The sequence below is a fragment of the Amblyomma americanum genome, chromosome 1, assembly GCF_052857255.1.
Source record: "Amblyomma americanum isolate KBUSLIRL-KWMA chromosome 1, ASM5285725v1, whole genome shotgun sequence".
Classification (NCBI taxonomy): Eukaryota; Metazoa; Arthropoda; class Arachnida; order Ixodida; family Ixodidae; genus Amblyomma; species Amblyomma americanum.
This window is the reverse complement of record NC_135497.1, coordinates 234,102,659-234,122,079: the sequence shown is the minus strand read 5'-3', so window position 1 is coordinate 234,122,079 and position 19,421 is coordinate 234,102,659. Positions and strand designations below refer to the sequence as shown.

The window sequence follows — 19,421 nt, the reverse complement described above, 5'->3', positions numbered from 1 at the left end:
CATACTAAGAGCGCCCCATTGTTAGACTATTCTTGTACTTTTACTTCATTGACACCTAGGTTTTTTTTTTCATGTCGTAAAACATAGATGTGCATTGCAACATACGTGGGATATGACAAGGATACAGTTCATCCGTTCCATTATTAGAGGCAATTATGATTGCTAAAAGGCAATAAAGAATACCATATCATTCATACAGGCTTAAATGAGGAGGAAGACTTAGTAGACGAAGGAAAAGAAAGAAGACAACGTACTCTTCTGTGAGATCAGGTTGTCAACGCACTTATCACCTCAGAGCATTAAATTTATTCTCGAGTCCGGTATTAGTACAGACGTAGCTGTTTTTTTTTTTAAGATCAAGCGACCTACGAAATGTTTCCGGCTTGAAAGGCCAAGCCATTGCTTTGATAAATTCTTAGACTTCAGGAGAAACAGAAACGATTAAAACGCGTGCCTAACCGCATCAGTACATAATCGGTCCATAGTTCAACATAATGCGTACCGGTCCATTTAATTCGCATATGGAGCATGCTTGGATAATGCAAACCCGCTGGTATTTACAATGCGTGTTGGCGTCTGTTGTTTGGAATTTAGAAAAGTAACAGTCCAACAACACTCCACTCGGTCTTCGTGTAACATCCTTCCCAACTTTTTTTTTATTCCGTCAGTTTTATTTGTCAATAAGCTCCCACTCACAGCCATGTAGAACAGGCAGCCCCTGCGAGCCACATGCACGCAAGCGGACGCCTGAGTACAGTATATTCCTGAACTTACACGAAGGAAGTTTTTCCAGGGTCTACATACGAAGTCAAAGCCTTTCTCGAAGAGCGGAGAGGCCCATCACAAAAAGGTGCATCGGCATTCTTTGCTGCTCAAAACTAAATGCAGCAGATGCATTGTGCGTGGATATCTGATGCATAAATGTTGATACCAGGAGTTCTACGAGAAGGACGACGTGTAAAAACAGGGAGGTCTTGCTTTCAGATGAAATCCTCTTCTTGATAAAATGACATTTCCAAAAAGGGGCCTCTTCACGGCACGAATATTGACCACAAAAAATTAAGTACTGCTGCTAAGGAGACAATACTGAGTAGCTAGTCTGTATTAACCTCCTTACCATGGTTTAAAGACAATATATTTCTAACGTAGCCTCACTCTGTTTCTCTGCAAACAAAGTTGAAACGGCGAATTTAAGGAAAAATCCTCTGCTTGCACCAGCTCTATCACCAGGCTCGACTGCGCATCACACTACATTTTCCTTTCTGCATCTCGTTTCTACTAGTACTGCCGAGTCATGATTCAACATGCTTAGCATGGCTTGTATCAGCTACGATTACATTTAAACTCTATATACGCTCTTGTATGAAGGCTGTAATTGCCAAGCGCACTGAAATCCGAGACCTGAACTGTCTAGTACCAACACTGCTTAATCATAGAATCAAGACGTGATAGTCACATTTATGTAGTAGCTGTGCTTCCAAGTTGCAAGCCGCAAGAACTCCCTTGAATGCTCTAGTTTTACAATTTCTCAAAAAAATTACTAGTTGAAAGTAACAGTTTATGAGGGAAGGGAAATATTTCATGTCACGTCACACAGGCGGCGCTGAGCAAAATGCGGGAGCGCTGCTGTTGCCGAGCTGAGGTAGCAGGTGGGCATACGATTCTTAAAAGCACAAGTAAAATAAAAATTTTCCTGAATATCTCCTCTTTTCACAATGAATCCATGAGGTCATCTTCTCGTTAACAGCTCTCGAGTACACAGAAGCAACTTTGAGAGTAGAAGACGTCACTTAGAAACCAAAATTTAAAAAAAAATGTAAGCTGATGTGGTGACGCAGGAGATACGCCTGAGCATAAGGACCTGCCGGTCGCTTCTGGCGAGAAATGAATACGCTTGGAGCAGCCTTGACGTCCGTTTTCTAATTTGCATTCACAGGCACGTAATCTTTAAGGATAAAGAGAGAAACCTGCCAGCGACTAGTGCCCGCCGCGGTGGCTAAGTCGCCGTGACGTTCGGCCGCTGAGCCCAACGTCGCACGATCGAATATCGGCCGCTGCTGCCGCACGTCAATGAAGACAAAATGCAAACAAGCCCTTGTACTCTGTGAAGTAAGCAGTACAAGCTAGAGAACCTCAGGCGATCCAAATTAACGAGCTCTCCACTGCGGTGTCTCTCATAGCCAGTGTGCAGCTTTCAGACGTTAAACATCGCTGCCATGCCATACCACACTATACCATACCATACCATGCCATACCATACCATACCATACGAGCAAGTAATATAGAAGACTTTATTCTACATCGTGGTTCCGTCTTCTCGAGGACGCCCCGTTCGGTTCCACAGAGAGAGGAAATCTAGGAGGGATCGTCACGCGTCAGTTTTCAAGAAGCCATACGGTACCCGCCGCGGTGGCTCAGTGGTTAGGGCGCTCGACTACTGATCCGGAGTTCCCGGGTTCGAACCCGACCGCGGCGGCTGCGTTTTTATGGAGTAAAACGCTAAGGCGCCCGTGTGCTGTGCGATATCAGTGCACGTTAAAGATCCCCAGGTGGTCGAAATTATTCCGGAGCCCTCCACTTCGGCACCTCCTTCTTCCTTTCTTCTTTCACTCCCTCATCCCTTCCCTTACGGCGCGGTTCAGGTGTCCAACGATATATGAGACAGATACTGCGCCATTTCCTTTCCCCAAAAACCTATTATTGTTATTATTATTAGAAGCCATACGGAACCCCTCGGTATGTAGCCACGAAGCTACGCAAGCAGTTGTCCACTGCAGTAGCCCAACCCTGGCGCCACCACGTCCAGAGAAAAGATTTGTGGCTGCCGCAGCGACCGCATTGTGCGGTGAGCGGGATAGCAACGAGGAACTGTTGCAATACAAATCAGCCATTGAAGTCTAGAATAGGCCCCTCCCTCCTATCTCTTTGTTTGCTTTATCCACGGCTTGTGCGAGGTAAACCGAATTCGCAGCGCTTCGATGCTGTTTCTTCTGCCGAGTTGTAATGTTGAAAACTAGTGTTTCTACATATAATCATCCGATGCTGGAAAATTAATATGAGAACGTAGAGTTTTGGGGGGCAAATTTAGATGATTTTTTTTGTTTAAATCTACAATTTTTAACACCTGCCGCGGCGTCTCAGTAGTTAGGGCGCCCGGCTACTGAGCTGGAGTTATTGGGTTCGAACCTGGCCGCGGCGGCCGCGTTTCTATGGAGGACAAATACAAAAGGCGCCCGTGGGCTGTGCGATGTCAGTACACGTTAAAGATCTCCAGGTGGTCGAAATTATTCCGTAGCCCTCCACTACGGCACCTCTCTCTTACTTTCTCCTTTCACTCCCTCCTTTACCCTTCCTTTACGGCGCGGTTCAGGTGTCCAACGATATATGAGACAGATACTGTGCCATTTCCTTTCCCCCCAAAACCAATTATAAGTGACCCACGTTCGGAAGGTACCTGAGACACTCAAAACTATGGTTTGGCCCACCCCCAAAATTCGGGTGGCATACCGTGCTTTCGCCCAATATTTCGTGCATATGAATATTAAACCAGCAGCGACTGTTTCGTAACGAGAGTTACACTGGGGTTACCAGTCGAACATTTCGCGGCACATGGGAGAGGAAAGTTGTGCGCTTCCGCCGTCACCATGGCAACCGAAAAGGAGCAAAGTGTGGCGTGCGCTTCTCCGGTCGCCTCGGCCGCGCGCCCGCTCCACCGTCAAAGCCAAGCCTGAACTCACGCGGATGAGCAATTGTGCGCATACGCCGATACCATGGTAACCAGAGAGACCCCACAGCTGCGCCGCGTTCTTCGTCCCCGCATCGCCGCACGCCGCTCTATCACCCCAACCCCGCGTCGAGTGCGCAGCATTCCGTATAAAAGGCGGAGATGTAATAGGCATCTGTATCAGAACGTTTTACACGCATGCAGAGAATGAGAGTCCAGCCGCTGTTAAACGGCGGTAGATACAAGAGAAGATTAACTCTTCAGATCCTGATGTATTCGCCTCGCAGTTGGCTTGAACCAAATAAGAGCACTGGAGTCAGTGTATACGTGAAACAAGGTATCACCGCTGCCAGACATCTCCCTTCGATAGCGGTGCATAATGATGAAGCCTGCTGTGTTGGGCTTCTGGAAAGCGGCATTATCATACAAGGAGTCTACGTGGTACCGGGAACATCTGTGAAGCAGACGATTGATGTGGTTGCAACGTGTACACCAGCCTATGGCACGGTTTCACAGTTGTGTGTGGCTTTGGGTGATTTCTACAGGAAACAGGACTCTCTAGTCAGTGTATGAAAGAAAAGTTTGATTTTAATTTAGCTTCAGACCCTCACGTGCAGACTACACAACGGGGAACTTCTATAGAGCTTGTATACTAAAGAGTCTCTACCAAACCGAAATACTGTATCCACAAAATTGTGTACGTGAAACAAGGTATCACTGCTGCTAGACATCTCCCTTCGACCGCGGTGAATAATGGCGTAACCTGCTGTGTTGGGCTTCTGGAAAGCGACATTATCATACAAGGAATCTACGTGGTACCGGGAACATCTGTCAAGCAGAAATAGACCGCTGTATGCTACTTATAAGATCATGGGGGTCTTCGTCTCTGTCGAGCAAAGTGAATCAAAGATGTGTATACCCAATATCTCTCATTGCTAAACATATAGTGACCACAACACGCTCAGCCAGGGAAACGTACCTCTCCCTACGTATATTCTGGAATAGCCGAGCTGAGCCACAGCCAATTTTTTAGTGCGAAAACAAGTCTAGCCGCACTCCCTGGGCTAATAATAATAATATAATTGATTTTTGGGGAAAGGTCTGTCTGTTGCTGCCAGGAAGAAAGAAAAGGAAAGTGCACAGGCCTGCTCACTGGCTCATGCCGAGCCACAATCGCTACCACGTGCAGATAATAGGAGAGTTGAAAGATGGGACAGAGAGACAGGATAGTGAAGACGCGATAAAGACAAGGCCGATTCCGGAGGTAGTGCAATACCGGGCCAACCGGTGGCAGGAGTGAAGCATCCTTCAAACTCTCCGCCAAATTTCCAAAAATAAGTCCAATTGAACCAGCAACAGATACTCTACGGGATCCGGACATTCACACTCCTTTTTTTGGGGAAAGGAAATGGCGGAGTATCGGTCTCACATCTTGGCGGACGCCTAAACCGCGCCTTAAGGGAAGGGATAAAGGAGAAAGTGAAAAAGGAAAGGAAGAAAGAGGTGAAGAGGTGCCGTAATGGAAGGGCTCCAAATTTAGACCACCTGAGAATATTTAACGTGCACTGACATCGCACAGCAACCGGGCGCCTTATGGCGCGTTCACACTTGGACATTCGGCGGCAAGAGCGAGCGGAATCCGCTGCCGCTGCAGAGATTCCGCCGGAATACCCAGTGGAAAGCCCGATCGGCCAAGGACCGAATTCTGCCGCCGGAAAAAAATCCGCCGAATCTCGTCAGCCAATCGGAAGGCGAGTACGAAGTTGAATTCCGGCTGCGACAAACATGGCGGCGCCCTTCGATGCAGGGCGCCTCGCTTCGGACTCAATTCGTCGTTGTTGCGGCCTTTTTCAGTGCGTTCACTGGCCATAAATGGGACACCGGTCCATCGCTTCTTCTCACCTCACCTATAAGTAAACATTTATATAATAAATTTGCTTTATTTTTTATTTTGGGTGACGATTTTTCCCCTTTTAGGCTTAAGGTGGGCGTCGGTTTGTTGACAACAGTGGTTCCCCTCCTCACCACCAGATAGCGACACTAGGCTAAACTTATCGTTTAAAAAGTTCGACTGTTACAAATGGCGTAACGTCCGGCAAATAGCTGCATTTAGCGTACGTAAGTGTGCACACGGTTTTGGTACGCAGACAGCATCGATTATCCACTCGCCATATCTGTGTACGCCGTGAGCAGACGACATACAGACGCTGAGCGGCGACGCCGTGGCCATCCAGTTGAAAAATACTCCAGGATGTGGTGGTGTGGTCTGGTGTTTTCTGGTGTGAACACCAGACAGTTTTAGTGTGTTGTACTGTTTACACCAGACTGGTTTGGTGTGCGGTGGTGTGCACATCCTAGAGTGTTAGTGTGTTTTGATGGGCACACCAGACTGGTTTGGTGTGTGCTGGTGTGCACATCCTAGTGTGTTAGTGTGTTTTGATGTGCACACCAGGGTGGTTTGGTGTGTGCTGGTGTACATATCCTAGTGTGTTAAGGTCTGTTCGATTCTCCTGCACTGCCTGCACCAGTTCTGTAAAGTTCCGCAGCGGTGCCATGGCGGTGCCGTGAGCGTGCAGTGCCAGTTCCAGCAGTTCAAGTGCTGCCTACTTCCAAAACGAATGGTCGAGTGCAGGCCTGGTCGTCTGGGGGAAATCCGACTGTGCGGCCTGCCCGTGGCCCCCCCTGCTGCCGGATACGGGCCGGTGTAGTTTCGGCTACTATAGGCTTTGTTCCGGTGCAACGCCAGCGGTGGGGATGGGTTGTCCGGGGCCCATCCTCTTGGGAGCTGCAGCGACTCCCACGGCCATGAGGGCCAGCCGAATCGTGAGGTCCGTTGTCTGTGCGGAGGCAGGCCTGGAGGCAGACCAGGTTGGACCCACGAAATCCGGTAGAAAGGAATGTCAAAAGTCAAAAACCTCCGCTCACGGGAACGTGCACGGCTACTAATGCTCGGTTTCTGGCTACGGAGAGGTCAGGTCCGCGCGGTAGCGTGCCGACGCACGGTTTCTGGCTACATAGAGGCCAGGTCCGCGCGGGGGTTCCGACAGCCCGAGCTCCTCGGAATCGATGTCCTCGGGGAAGCAGTCTCATTGCGGATCTCTTATGATGGGTTGGCATATTGCGGACGCCGAGGCTGACCCGGTCTTGGGGACCACTGGGGACGCCGAGGTAGAGGGTGTGCAGTAGGACCAGTGCGAAAACCGTCGATGTGTGGAGTACCGGTGGAGTAGGCCCGGCTTATCTCACCCTTTGCCCGATTATTGGTTCGTGGCCCGGGCGCCCGGCCTTGAATACTCCCTCCTCAGTAGGCGTGGAGCAAGCAAGGGGAGGAAATAAGTGCATGGTGGTTGGAAGGTAGCACAGGTGGGTCCCCCAGGGTTACCGGGTTATGGTGCCGAAGGCCAAGCGCCGATAGGCTGACGACCTGGGCCTCTGTTGGCCGGACCACACCACACACACTTCCAGAGTCTGAAAAACCGCGAAACACAGTCGACGGCTAGTAACCGGCCGGTCCAATCCAACCCTTAAAATCGTGGAGGAGCAGGTGGCTGTGGTCCCCAAGTTAGGAATTTTTTTTTTCTTCCTTTCCTGTCTCCGACGGTCGGAGCCAGTGGGTGGTCGCGCATCCCGTGGGGGAGCCGCACCATTGGAAAAGCTCGATGCCCTACCTGCCCTGGCCAGGCGGGCCAGAAATGGAGTCGATGTCAAACGAAGGATCAGAGCAAAATCTCGCTGTCCCCATTCCCACCCCATTTCCCATAACCCTTTGCCAACTCCAATTTCCCATACCCTATATCCCACCCCCTCCGCTACGTCCTAGGGGAGATCAGGGGAGTCTCCCCGGGCCCGTTCCCCCGGCGATGGGTCGCTTGTAGCATTTCCCCCCCTTTTCTTTTATTTTTCCACCTACGGGTGGCAAAACGATGGATTGCCTTCGGGCCTTTTCATTTATTTTACGATTGGGTCAAGCCTGTTATACGTCAGTGGTGCAGGCAGGAGTTTATTGGTTTACATTCTTTTTATGGCAGCTCCACCATACTATATGCTAGCCTTGGCGTCGCCACTAAATTGCAGCCAGCAGCGTGGCGCCCAAATCAACGGCCGCCAACATCCCGAACCGCGTGAAGAATTTTTAAACAGCACATCGCAGCGAAGTGTTGCCATGAATCAGTCTCGATGCAACCTTGCGGTATCTAAGCGAAACGCACGTGTGTTCTTTTACTGAACACGACTGAGGTGCGCGCGCGCCGACTTGCATGCTAAGCGGTTGTTGCAACAACGTGCATCATGCGCTGCATGCACGTGTTTACTTTTTAGTTAACATAACCGGCTTTGAGTACTAATATAACTTTATTAGTAGAAAGGATCGATAGACACCGGTTACGGGTCCGTCGAGAGTACGATGGTCGAGAGATGCAAGGTGCCGGCGAGGGCCGCCGTCCCCACCTCCGTCGTCGCCTTCTCGGGTGGCCACTCACGTTCCATGAGAGTCGGCGGGCCCGTGTGAGGCACTGTTGTCATCGACGAGTGGAATAATTTGAGTATGTCCGCCGTTTATCGCAAAGCGCAAGCCATTGTCGCGCAAGCCGTCGTCTGCTTCCATGGCGGCTGCAGCTGCACCATTTCGGCCCCGACCATTGAGGAGGTGCACAGTTTTCCTGCACTTTCCTGAACTAGACCTGCACGACGTCTGCACTTTTTTTAAACGAATGGCGTCGTGCAGACGGCGCCATCTTGCACCGCTGAAACGAATGGCGAAGTGCAGCACCGCGAGAACCAATTCACGAAGTGCAGGCGAATCGAACGGACCTTTAGTGTGTTGTGATGTGCACACCAGGGTGGGTTGGTGTGGTCTAGTGTGCACACCAGACTAAAGTGCACATCAGAGCGCTGGTGTTGGTAGCGTGCACATCAGAGAGGTGGTGTTTCTTGAGTATGTAACACTGCCGACAGAAGCGAATTTATTCGCTCTGTTTGGATCATGAGCAGCTCAGCATAATTGTACAATAGATATGCAAGCAATTACTGCACACCATTAAATAATAATTTAATTATATAGAAATAATTATATGTCGAATATCACGGTGAATTACACGGCGTCAGGAAATATCTGAAGATTGAATATGACGCGCCAATGCAACATCGAGTGCCTTTGAGGGGCTGATTATGGTCATTTTAAAACACGGAGGCGCGAAGCGCCTTAGTCTAACAGCAATTTTGTAGCAGTTCGCAGTAATTATTTGCCATGACACGCGCCAGCGCCTAGTGTGCTTCCCAACGCCGTTCAAATCCAGCGCGCTGCTTCTAGGTCACGTGGCAGGAAACAGCAAACACTCCTCTTTATCCTCTCTCTCTCGCCCCGCCGCTGCATTCCAGCGCGATATCCGGCTAGGCCTTACGCCTCGCCGTGCTATGGTCCGTGCTGCTGTTCGTGTGCTGTTTGTGTTTGATTTCAAAATCGTTGCTTCAAACTTGCGTTTGGGTTTCCTGCTTATCGTAGCCTGCGCCGCGTGTCAGCAATGCAGCCGTTCGCGTACGTTGTGAATAAGTGACCACGCCGACAAGCATGGAGCCGTTTCATCTTGATAACACCTTCGACTTCAACCGTGGCAGCCGAAAAACAAGAGAAGAAAGGGGTTACTGCATGGCGTCGAGTGTTGGCTTCCAGGTGAGACCCATAGTGTAGAGCAGGAATGCGTGCAATTTGCGACCGCGGAAATAAAAGAGCGAGCACAAAGGCGAGAAGAAACGGAAGGGACGAGTCTCTGTCAGTTCTGTCCTGTTCGTTTCTCTTTGGCATTGCGCGTGTTTCGCTGGTTGTTTCCGCGGCAGCAAAGTCCATTCCACGTCGAATCATCAACATGCTGGTCTGTCAGTGTTCGCAGTGTATGCGTTGCTACGCGAGCGCCGAGGTCTGTCATAGATGCGTTTGCTAAATGCCAGGCACGCGTAGAGTCCTAAATGTAAATGTGCGAATTGGATACCGCCCAGCAAGGCGCTGTCGCAGCGAATTGTGCGACTGTGTTTCGGGATTTCGTTAATGTGGTTGCCCGACTTCCTATTTATTATTCGACGTGCGACGTGATCGTGCACTGCCTGCGCGCGTGTTTTTTGACGCTGCTATCGGCCCGTTGCGGACTGCCGATAGCGTACGCCGCTCGTTCTGTTTCGCGTTGTGTTATTCGCTACGCGTATGTGCGTCTTTATGATGTGGCGTCTTAAGATTAGAACACACCTCTACGAGCCGATTACACCAGCTGTCAAGCTCAGGGTACGAGGGAGGTGACGCGTCAAGGCACGCAAGCTACTGAGTGAATTGAGCGACGCGTCGCAGTAATACCCCAAAAGGAAGCTGGCTGCTCGATCACCATTGTAACATTGGTAACGTTGCCTGCAGCTGTAAAGTTCTTTTAGTTGCAGGCGGTCGTGAGTAAAAATCATAGCTAGATTTTGACGAAGGAGCCCTAGAAAAAGAGCGCATCGTAGCCGTTTCAAAATAAGTGTTTTTGAATAACCTGTGTAGTACAAGCTTATCATGATAAACTAGTGTGAGCAAGTGGCATTATGTATTTAAAGTTTGGCTGTTTAAACATTTTCTTGTGGTTGTGTGATATGCCAGCAATACAAATAATTACCAGGAAGTGCCAGGCATTGTGGGTGCAAAAATACACAACTGCAAATTATGTTATGCAGGTGAAGTGCCTGGTGTTCAGTAGTGAAGAAATCTGAAAAGAGCTTCATCGGAGAGGATGTCTCGACTGTCCAGATTTGGGGGCGGCTCTTGTCTGTGCCCCTTTCAGCGTACATTGCAGAGCACAAGTATGTATTGAGTTTTCTAAGATCCGTTTTTTCACCTCTGTGTTGAGATCAGTGTGTTGCAATGTCTGCGTTGGACCAGAACGTTGACGGCATGTATTGGCGTTCCCCTATTCAAAATAAGATGTGTGTCTATTCTCAATAGGTCACCATCAGATAGTGCCACTTTCATGCTCAGTATGAAGCAGTGCTTAAATTCAGGGGGGCCTCGGCAAGCCTCAGAACCCCTACAAAGACTAACGAAGAATCTGAGACTCCCCGTACTAGAATGTAGGGAGTGTATGAATCCGAAGCAAGCAACCAATTTTCGTTTTTTTGTTAATGGTAGTTGGAACATTTCTTCTGTCATTTCTAAAATTTCGTGGTGATTTTTACAAGAATCATTAACACGTTTTATTAAAGCCGAGATGGAAAAAAATGCAAAGTTGACAGCACAACACAAAGGGTGGAAGGAAAAGGGAAACCTGCACCCTCATACCACGAGTGAGTACAGAGCTGGCCGCTCAGCTCAAAGGCTGCACAGCAACAACGAGCACACTGGCATAGCCTGAGCTCGTCCGCTTTCGCGCACTCCCGCTCTAGTTCCCACCTGTTCTCGATCTACTAGAGCCCCCTTCAATGCAGCCAGGCTTTAAAAAACACCCATATGAAGTAATGGGCTACAGGGCAGCATTTTAAGGTGGTATTACAGCATGAGGACAATGCTTTTAACCTTTTTTCTCTAATACCCAGGTCACATGGCACTCCTCATAGGCAATTATAACAGGATAACCATGTCATTCTTCTGAAATAATGCCGGTGTCACATGGCACTCTTCCGAGGCTGCTCCAGCAAAGGCATCTTATTTCACTTAGCCAAAAAGTAGCCACAGTGTTATATAGTGCAGCTGTGAATGCGCCTCAAAGATGAAACATGAATTGCACTTTACAGCTTCCCTTGTAAGCTTGTTTTCTGCGGCCTCTCACTGTAGTTGCAATATTTTTACTGCCTCTGGATGTGAGTACAAAATAAGCACCGTCTACTGCAAACTCCTTCAGGATCTGTTATATTATAGCCTGTGCACAAAAAAGCTGAAAGTGCTAAATGAAAAAGAGGTGAATCTTCAACATAAAACATTACCTCAGTTATTATCTTGGTGAGTTTTGATGTTTTTTTTTGCCATTTCACTTGCCTGGTGTTGACAGTGTGCAAGTTCAGTGGATATACTTGTCTAATACAGCATTAAAAAAAAATATGTGACCAAAATTAGGTGTTTATAGTCCTTGAAACTAATATTTTAGGTATTGCACATTTCACTGTTCTCGATTTGCAGAGGTAGCAGTGTTTAGTACTGCTTGCCTTCTTTCTGTTGTTCTCTTTTCATTGATCGGTTGTGCCCTGTTTTTCTGTTATTTTGTGTTGTGTCATCATGTAGTGCATCCCTTCTTTTCTGTTTGTGCATCCCTTCGCTTCAGTGTTTTTTTTTTTTGTGTGCACACCTCATGACAGCTGGCAGCTTTCCTTTCATTTTTGCCTTCTGGTACTAGAAAAAATATAGTTTACTGAAAGGTGGAATTTTAAATTGTACAGCATCATTTAGGTGCCCTCTTCCTTTTTAGCATATGCCATTAATGGTTTTGCCTATTGTTGCCAAGAATCTTACATTGACACAAATTTGTTTCACAAATGCAGGGCATGCTTGGCTCTCATGTAGAGTTTGTGCATTTGCAGTGTATATTTTGTATATGGTCTCTTAGTTGGTGACTGACACAGTGGCCTCACTGGCTGACTTGTATTATTATGAGGGGTTAGAATTTGTTTTTCACATTGCTGATGAGCATTTACAGGACCTTATTATGCCTTCTTCAACAGTCATGTCTTTTTTGTTGCTTTAGTTAGGATACTGTGGCTCAGATGAGCGAGCATCTGGGGCCAGAATACCTGTATAACTTCGTGCTGTTTGTCAGCTTTCTTTATGATGTGCATAACTGTGCAAGTAGGGAATAATTTTAGGTCTCAGTGGCCCTTTATTTGCTTTAGTTTTTGAGCCTTTATGCCAGATGTCAGATTTTGGAGGATAGTTTGTCACAGCCTTCATCATTGAAGTGGGGTAGCACAAGGTAACAGCCATGACAATTGGTCATTGTAACTGAGCACCCCACCCTCACTTTATGAGCACACCAAAGCTGAGATCAGAAGGCAACTTTGATAAGCATTGACACCTGAAGTCGTCTTTTTACAAGCATAATGTTACGGACCACTTGTAAACTTCCTTAAGCTATTGGGTTCAATTCATGTTTTAGCTTATTCAGACTCGCTGAACTGCACTTTGATTGTGCCTTCATGGAATTTGACGCCGGATTTCTGCTCCTGCAGCAAATCATGTAGGTCAAATGGGAGGTTGTGTGAAGTAATGCACCATGTAAGTGAAAATCACAGTGCACACTTATTACTGTTTTGGTCCTTGACCAATTTCTGTCACTTAGAGGCACTGTACTAAAAAGAAACTAATGTGTGCTGGAGCCGCTGGAAACCTTTTGTGTGAAGAAAAGGCATACTGACTTTGGTCGTGACAATTTGATGATTGTGCAAAATTTCAAAATGACCATTTTACTACTTCTTCATGCACATGTACTCTCTAGTGTCACATAAGGTGTAATGGCAGAACTTCTCCACTTCAGTTTTGTTTCTTTTTATATTTTGCATTTCATTGCATGAACACCATAGGCCATGCACTCCTGTATTGCTTTGTATAAGGAAACAGTGGCGAGTACAGCGTGTGTAGGCTCCTCATTGAAATCTGTTCTGAGGCACTAAGTTGTTTTCCTTGGACTATATCAATAGCTCATGCACTTCTAGCTCCAAAAATATTAAGTAATATTTCGTTCAATTTTGACTACAAGAAATTTGCTAAGCAGCATGTTGAGGATATATTAGCTTTACTACAGGTCAACCGGCATTAGTGCCTTGCTTGACAAGGGTATGGGGAAGAACTGTAATTAGAAAATTGCTCTTAGCAATTGCTGCTTAATGATATAAACACTGGCAGTGCTCCTACTGTTTTATTTTCCGTATTTGTTGCTTCACTTACTAATCTGTGATTTTCAAGGATCAAGTCAATTGTTTTTCAATAATTCTGCAGTTAAAGTTTTAAATTCTTAAAGGGAAAGTATGCAGTTGCCTTTTGTACACTGCTATCAGAACTCACCACTATTGCATGGCACCATCAACACCAAAATGTATGTTCTGCATTGGTAAAAAACGAAATTATTTCTTACTTTCTTGCTTCAACAGGTGTTAAAGCATACTGCCATTGTGAAGTGTACAAATGCAATTAATATCATATTCCTGGCTGTGAATATGGCTAAGAATTTTTATACGTGTGTTCTTCTTCCTGTAGGTGTATCTGAATTCAAGGTAGAGAAGGCAGTTTATGGCACCAAGAAGGGAATCCCAAAGGATCCAGTATTTCACAAGAGGGCTGCCACTACCATCTGGTCAACAGAAGCAGTTGCACAATGCAGTTCCAGTAGCAAGTACTCAGGAGGTGACAGTGGAAGGCAAGGAAAAGGTTCTCCACAAGGCTAAGCATAGAGGGCTAGGATAATTGGCTCTGGGCAGAATTATGAGACATCATTCCAGTGCACAAAAATGTTTCCAGTGACCATGGTGTCTATTCTCTTTGTTCGTGTGTTTTTCTGCGCTGGACTGATGTTTCACAATTCTCTCCGCAAGGCATTGACTGAAGCGAAAAATCGATGCACTGAGAGGTAATTGCCAGCTTTAGCTGGCTCTATCTCAGAGGCATATACTCACTCCATCAGTGTATGTGAGAATTACGACTCAGGTTTGTTAGTGGTTTATAATATAAAAGCACTAAGCAAAGGATAATGACAAACATATAAGACGTGACCAAATAATTGTTGATATTGTCTTCACGTGAAAGTTCATTTACAGGAGTTTAAATTTATTGGTGCAATTAGCTGATGTGAGGATAAAAGCTTAAAGGCCTAGGCTCTATGTGTAATGTGGCAGTGCATGAGCAGTGAAATTGCCCATAATGAACAACTTTTAATGAATACTTTAGTATCATGCAATGGAGACAGAAGATTGGTGGTACTTGCGAGTCAATTGCCCTGAAGCTTCGATTTTAACTGCTGAGGCTTGAGTGGTGCTGATTAAGTGTAGGCTTTCGTGGGTGCCGTCACATTTGCCATCATCCATGAATCCTCCGGTTGTCTCTGCTTAATGACGAAAGTTTCCATATTATAACTTGTAGCCAGCACTGAAAATTTTGCACAAAATAAGCTTGAATTGAATGCTAGCCGACTTATTGTCTAGCTGACAGATGCCATGATGGAAGTGACTGTTGGCGTCCATCATGTAGCCCATAATGACCCCTCTTTTCCCTTCTCTGCTCTCTTGTCGAGCTGTTATGCACATAGTTTTGCAAATCATATTCCAACTTGGGCTACTTCAGCTTACATGTAAAAAGTTTTTGGCTACTTTTTACTCAAGCATAGGTGTGCTTGAGCTATCTTTTGCTAGTTTTGCTGCATGCATTATAAAAATAGTTTGTGGCATTGATTATGACAATATTAACCGCTTTTTCACACTTAGGAGGGATGGCCCAGTGAGGCCTTGTAGAGATGGCTCGAAGCGGATGCAATACTTTGTTTCATACATGTTGGGAGGGGTCATGCGAATTTTGTGTTATTGTTATTTTATTTATCATACTGTTAGTCCCACTGGGACTGTTGCAGGAGTGGATTTATAAGCAAGATACAAATTAACAGACAGTAACACAAGGGTCAGCAATAAGGTTTAAAGAAACAAGATATTAAAGTATCAGTAAGCGGTCACATCGAGTGCGGCATAGTTGACGGAAGATAGTTTGCAATTCAGGCCTTCAAAGCATGCGTTCAAGCACATTCAAAGCAGTACAGGCAATTGGCCCAACATTGGAATCCGTATTAGCAAAGGCCGGCCTTACATGCATTTGTGTGGCAGTAAACATTGCTGCTTTGGAAAAGGTGCCAGTCTGCCATACAATGTCAGCAAAGCTTAAAGAACCTCACTTGTTCTAAGTTATTTTGGAGCCCTCCACTACAGTCGAAGAACAATTTTTACCAGCCGAAAAAGAAGAGGGACAAGAGGAGAACCTACACTGGTTCCTGTGTAGGTTCTCCTCTTGTCTGTCTTTTTTTCGGCTGGTAAAAATTATTCTTTGACATGACTTACCAATTGGCCCACCATTCAGCCTTGCTGCACTACAGTGTCCTGCAGCCGTTATTGCTATCTGCCTTGCTGTGAGAAGCGGCTCTTGCAAGTGATATGCCTTCTTAGAACCAATCAACTGGTTAAGCTTATTCTTAAGAGGGTTTCAAATTGGGCTAGTTGGTAGTTAACATGGTCAAACATAATTGCACTTTTAGACTGACGTGGGAGAACACAGGGACGGCACAAACACTGGTGCGCAAACTATCAACTGAGGTTTAGTGTGGTGTGCGCACATATATAAGCTTAACATGTCAAAACATGAAAAACACATTTGAACCAGCAACTTTGCTATCGTATCGTCAAGCATCAGAAAGACTGTCCCAGCAGATCAGTTTGTTTGGTATCTCTTGTCCAAGAATTGCTTTTCCTGTTTTGATAAGCAAAACTGAAGGGTCACTAACACACGTCTCTTCTTTTCCTGATTCCAAGCAGTAGGCTCCCACAGCTCCCTGGTTGTCTTATCTTTGAATTTCAGCAGAACTGTAGTCTAATAGAAGTGGGGTTTGCAGCTATCGCATCTGGCACAATGTGCCGCCAGATTTTCAGGGGACTTAATCTGCTGGCAGTTGCGGTTATGCTCTCTGAGACTTTCATTTAAACATCTGCCTGTCTGGCCCACATATGCTCGGCCGCAAGATAGCGGTGTCTTGTAAACCACTCCTTCACCGCACTCGACGAACCTGTTTGTGTGCCTGACGCCACAAGACTTCTCTTCTCCTGGACTGGTTTCTTCCTTTACATTCGAGCACATTCCTTTTAGTTTTCTTGGTGCGGAAAAAAATACTTGCACTTCATGCCTTTCGGAAAATTTTTTCTTACCGCACATTCATGCACTTTCTCACAATTTGAATATAGTTTCCGAAAATGCATGAAGTGCAAGTAGTTTTTTCCGCACCAAGAAAACTAAAAGGAATGTGCGCGAAGGTAAATGAAGAAACCAGTCCTGGAGAAGAGAAGTCTTGTGGTGTCAGGCAAACAGGTTCGTTGAGTGCTGTGAAGGAGTGGTTTACAGGATACTGCTACCTTGCGGCCGAGCATATGTGGGCCAGGCGGGCAGATGTTTAAATGAAAGACTCAGAGAGCATAACCGCAACTTCCGGCAGATTAAGTCATCTGGAAATCTGGTGGCACATTGTGCCAGATGCAATAGCTGCAAACCCCACTTGCAACAGACTACAGTTCTCAAATCCAGAGATAAGACAACCAGGGAGCTGTAAGCCTAGTGCTTGGAATCAGGAAAAGAAAGGCCGTGTGTTAGTGACCCTTCAGTTTTGCTTACCAAACAGGAAAAGCAATTTTTGGACAAGAGATACCAAACATAAACCGATCTGCTGAGACAAAGTCTTTCTGTCTTTCTGATGCTTGACGATACGATAGCAAAGTTGCTGGTTCAAATGTGTTTTTTATGTTTTGACATGTTAAGCTTATATATTTGCGCACACCACAATAAACCTCAGTTGATAGTTTGCACACCAGTGTTTGTGTCATCCCTGTGTTCTCCCCTGTCAGTCTAAAAGTGCAGTTATGTTATTCACTTAACTTGGAGTCAACTAGGACATTTTTTGTAACTGGAACCCTAGCGCGTGGATGCACCAAAAGAAGTGCATCTCACTTGAAGACAGGGAGTGCTAGGCACCATAGTGGATAGCACACAGTACCCAGAATCTACTGTGGGTTTTGTATGTGTGCAAATGTCTGCAGGTACCATCCAGTGCACTGCACCAGACGCTCAGGATGTGTATAGAAAGATAATACCTAAACAAAACTGATGTGTGCTCAGCAGCTTTGGTTTGGTTTGGTTCATGCAAGAAAATAATCTGGCAGCTTTTTTTGCACATCTGTTACGGTTTTACAAGTGCCAGGGTTCAGAGCATCTTGTTTAATTTTCATTGAAATTGAGTGGGAGAAAAGTTTTCTTTCGAATCGTTAACGTTCCAGCCTGGTCATTTTGTATGTGGCATTGAGCTTAAAATAAATTTCAACAGTCTGCTTTTTATACTTTTCTGCCAAAATAGGAAGAAATGAAGAGGAATGGTCTTCTAAATAGATGCAGCCAGCCATTGTTTTACTGTTCTGCACCCTGTGGGCATAAAAAGTCTCAATACATGGATTTTGTCACCCTGAATTGCACTCGCATCAAATCTTTCGTTTTTACTGGAACTGCAGCATATCTCATTTTTGTGCCCACCTTTACGGGCATCTTCTAATCATTTCTCTAATGCCTTAATCCCTCTTAATTTTTTTGTTTTCTGCAGCAGTAGAATTTCCATGGTAATTTATTTCTCTAGGTTAGGAAGTATTAGAATCTCGTAGTCTGGTAATGAATGAAATTACCTGAGATGCTAGAATGCTGTTCATTGTCTCAGAAAGCTTGATTTTGTATTAGAAGGACTGTCATGCTCAATATCAGATGCAACGCTAAATATTTGGTAGGAATTCAGATTATGAAGTGGGCATACCCAGCTGTGGTGTAAATATGCGCAATTAGCTATGAATGCAAAAAAACACAATACAATAATTCACACTTTCATTCACACAGCATGATAATGAACAAGGGCAAGGGGGACGCACCACAAAGCGTTTTTTGGCGTCTTTCTGTGTATGCATTGTCACACTGTGCGAATGAAACTATGAAATATTAGCTCATCCAGCAACTGATTTCAAGCAACTTAATGCAAGTGGGGTGCTTTATGTGAGTAGCATTGATTTACTATAAAGCAGAAGACTCACTTGGTTTACTGCAGAGGCATTGCGAGTTGTATTGAATGTGTAGTACATGTTTGCACCACTGAGCTAAATTTAATGTCAGCATTTGCTAGTTGCCTTTGTGCTGTGATTCGTATAGTGTTCTTCACACAAATTTGCGATTTTGTTCTGTTGTTCTTCAGGTATTGGGCTACACAGCTGGAGTCAAGCTGCTGTCAGGGAAATGCAAGATTTTCGACTTTCTCAGAAAAGATGCATGCTATGATGCAAGGGGCCTCTAGCTTGACTGTACTGCCAATTTTGTCTACCAATAAAGCTAAGGATGCTTTTGAGGAAATGTGAGCATTTTTTCTTTCTATACATGCTTGTTGTTCATCTTCGGCAAGAACACAATTGATGTGGTTATGTGCATGCTCCAGCGTACAATCGTAAAAAATTATGATGATGCGAGTGTGGGCCAAACTATGCCTAACTGTGTGCAGGTGCCACTTATAAAATGCTCGTGCCATCAAGACCGACACAGCGAGATCGGTGGATGTTAGTGCACCTGTCTCGACATCAGGAGTGCTTGCAGTTTTACACCATTTGGCGTGCGCTCACAGGGGTCTCTTTGGTTTTGGCTCACGATAGTATGTCCAAACTCGCAGCATCTCTATAAAGACATTGTACAGTACACCAACCATACCAAATCGAATGGTACACCGACCACACCAGGAAACACCAAACGAAACCACAGCAGAACCGGTATCAGATGACCGGGTCACAGCACAGAACACCAGACCGGAACACACTAAAACACACCACACTACACCACATCAGGACCCGTGTCTAGAAAACCAGTCTGGTCGGAACACCAGACACGGTCACACCAGAAAACACTACACCGGGTCACACCAGAACCCGTGTCTAAAAATCC

The 19,421-nt window shown here is 45.9% G+C and overlaps 1 long non-coding RNA gene and 1 pseudogene across 4 annotated transcripts; one reads left to right on the top strand and one right to left on the bottom strand.

The window, feature by feature from the left end:
* Positions 1-4,966: 4,966 nt before the first annotated feature.
* Positions 4,967-5,132, bottom strand: LOC144116748 (U2 spliceosomal RNA; annotated as a pseudogene).
* Positions 5,133-9,112: 3,980 nt separating this feature from the next.
* Positions 9,113-18,842, top strand: LOC144114782 (uncharacterized). Of its 4 annotated transcripts, none has more exons than XR_013311118.1 (4): positions 9,113-9,392; positions 10,418-10,543; positions 13,920-14,079; positions 18,688-18,842. It is a non-coding gene; the product is annotated as an uncharacterized LOC144114782 (long non-coding RNA). The 4 variants fall into 4 exon arrangements; XR_013311121.1 differs by lacking the exon at positions 9,113-9,392 and adding an exon at positions 9,572-9,591; XR_013311119.1 differs by lacking the exon at positions 9,113-9,392 and adding an exon at positions 9,615-9,636.
* The last annotated feature ends 579 nt before the right edge of the window (positions 18,843-19,421 follow it).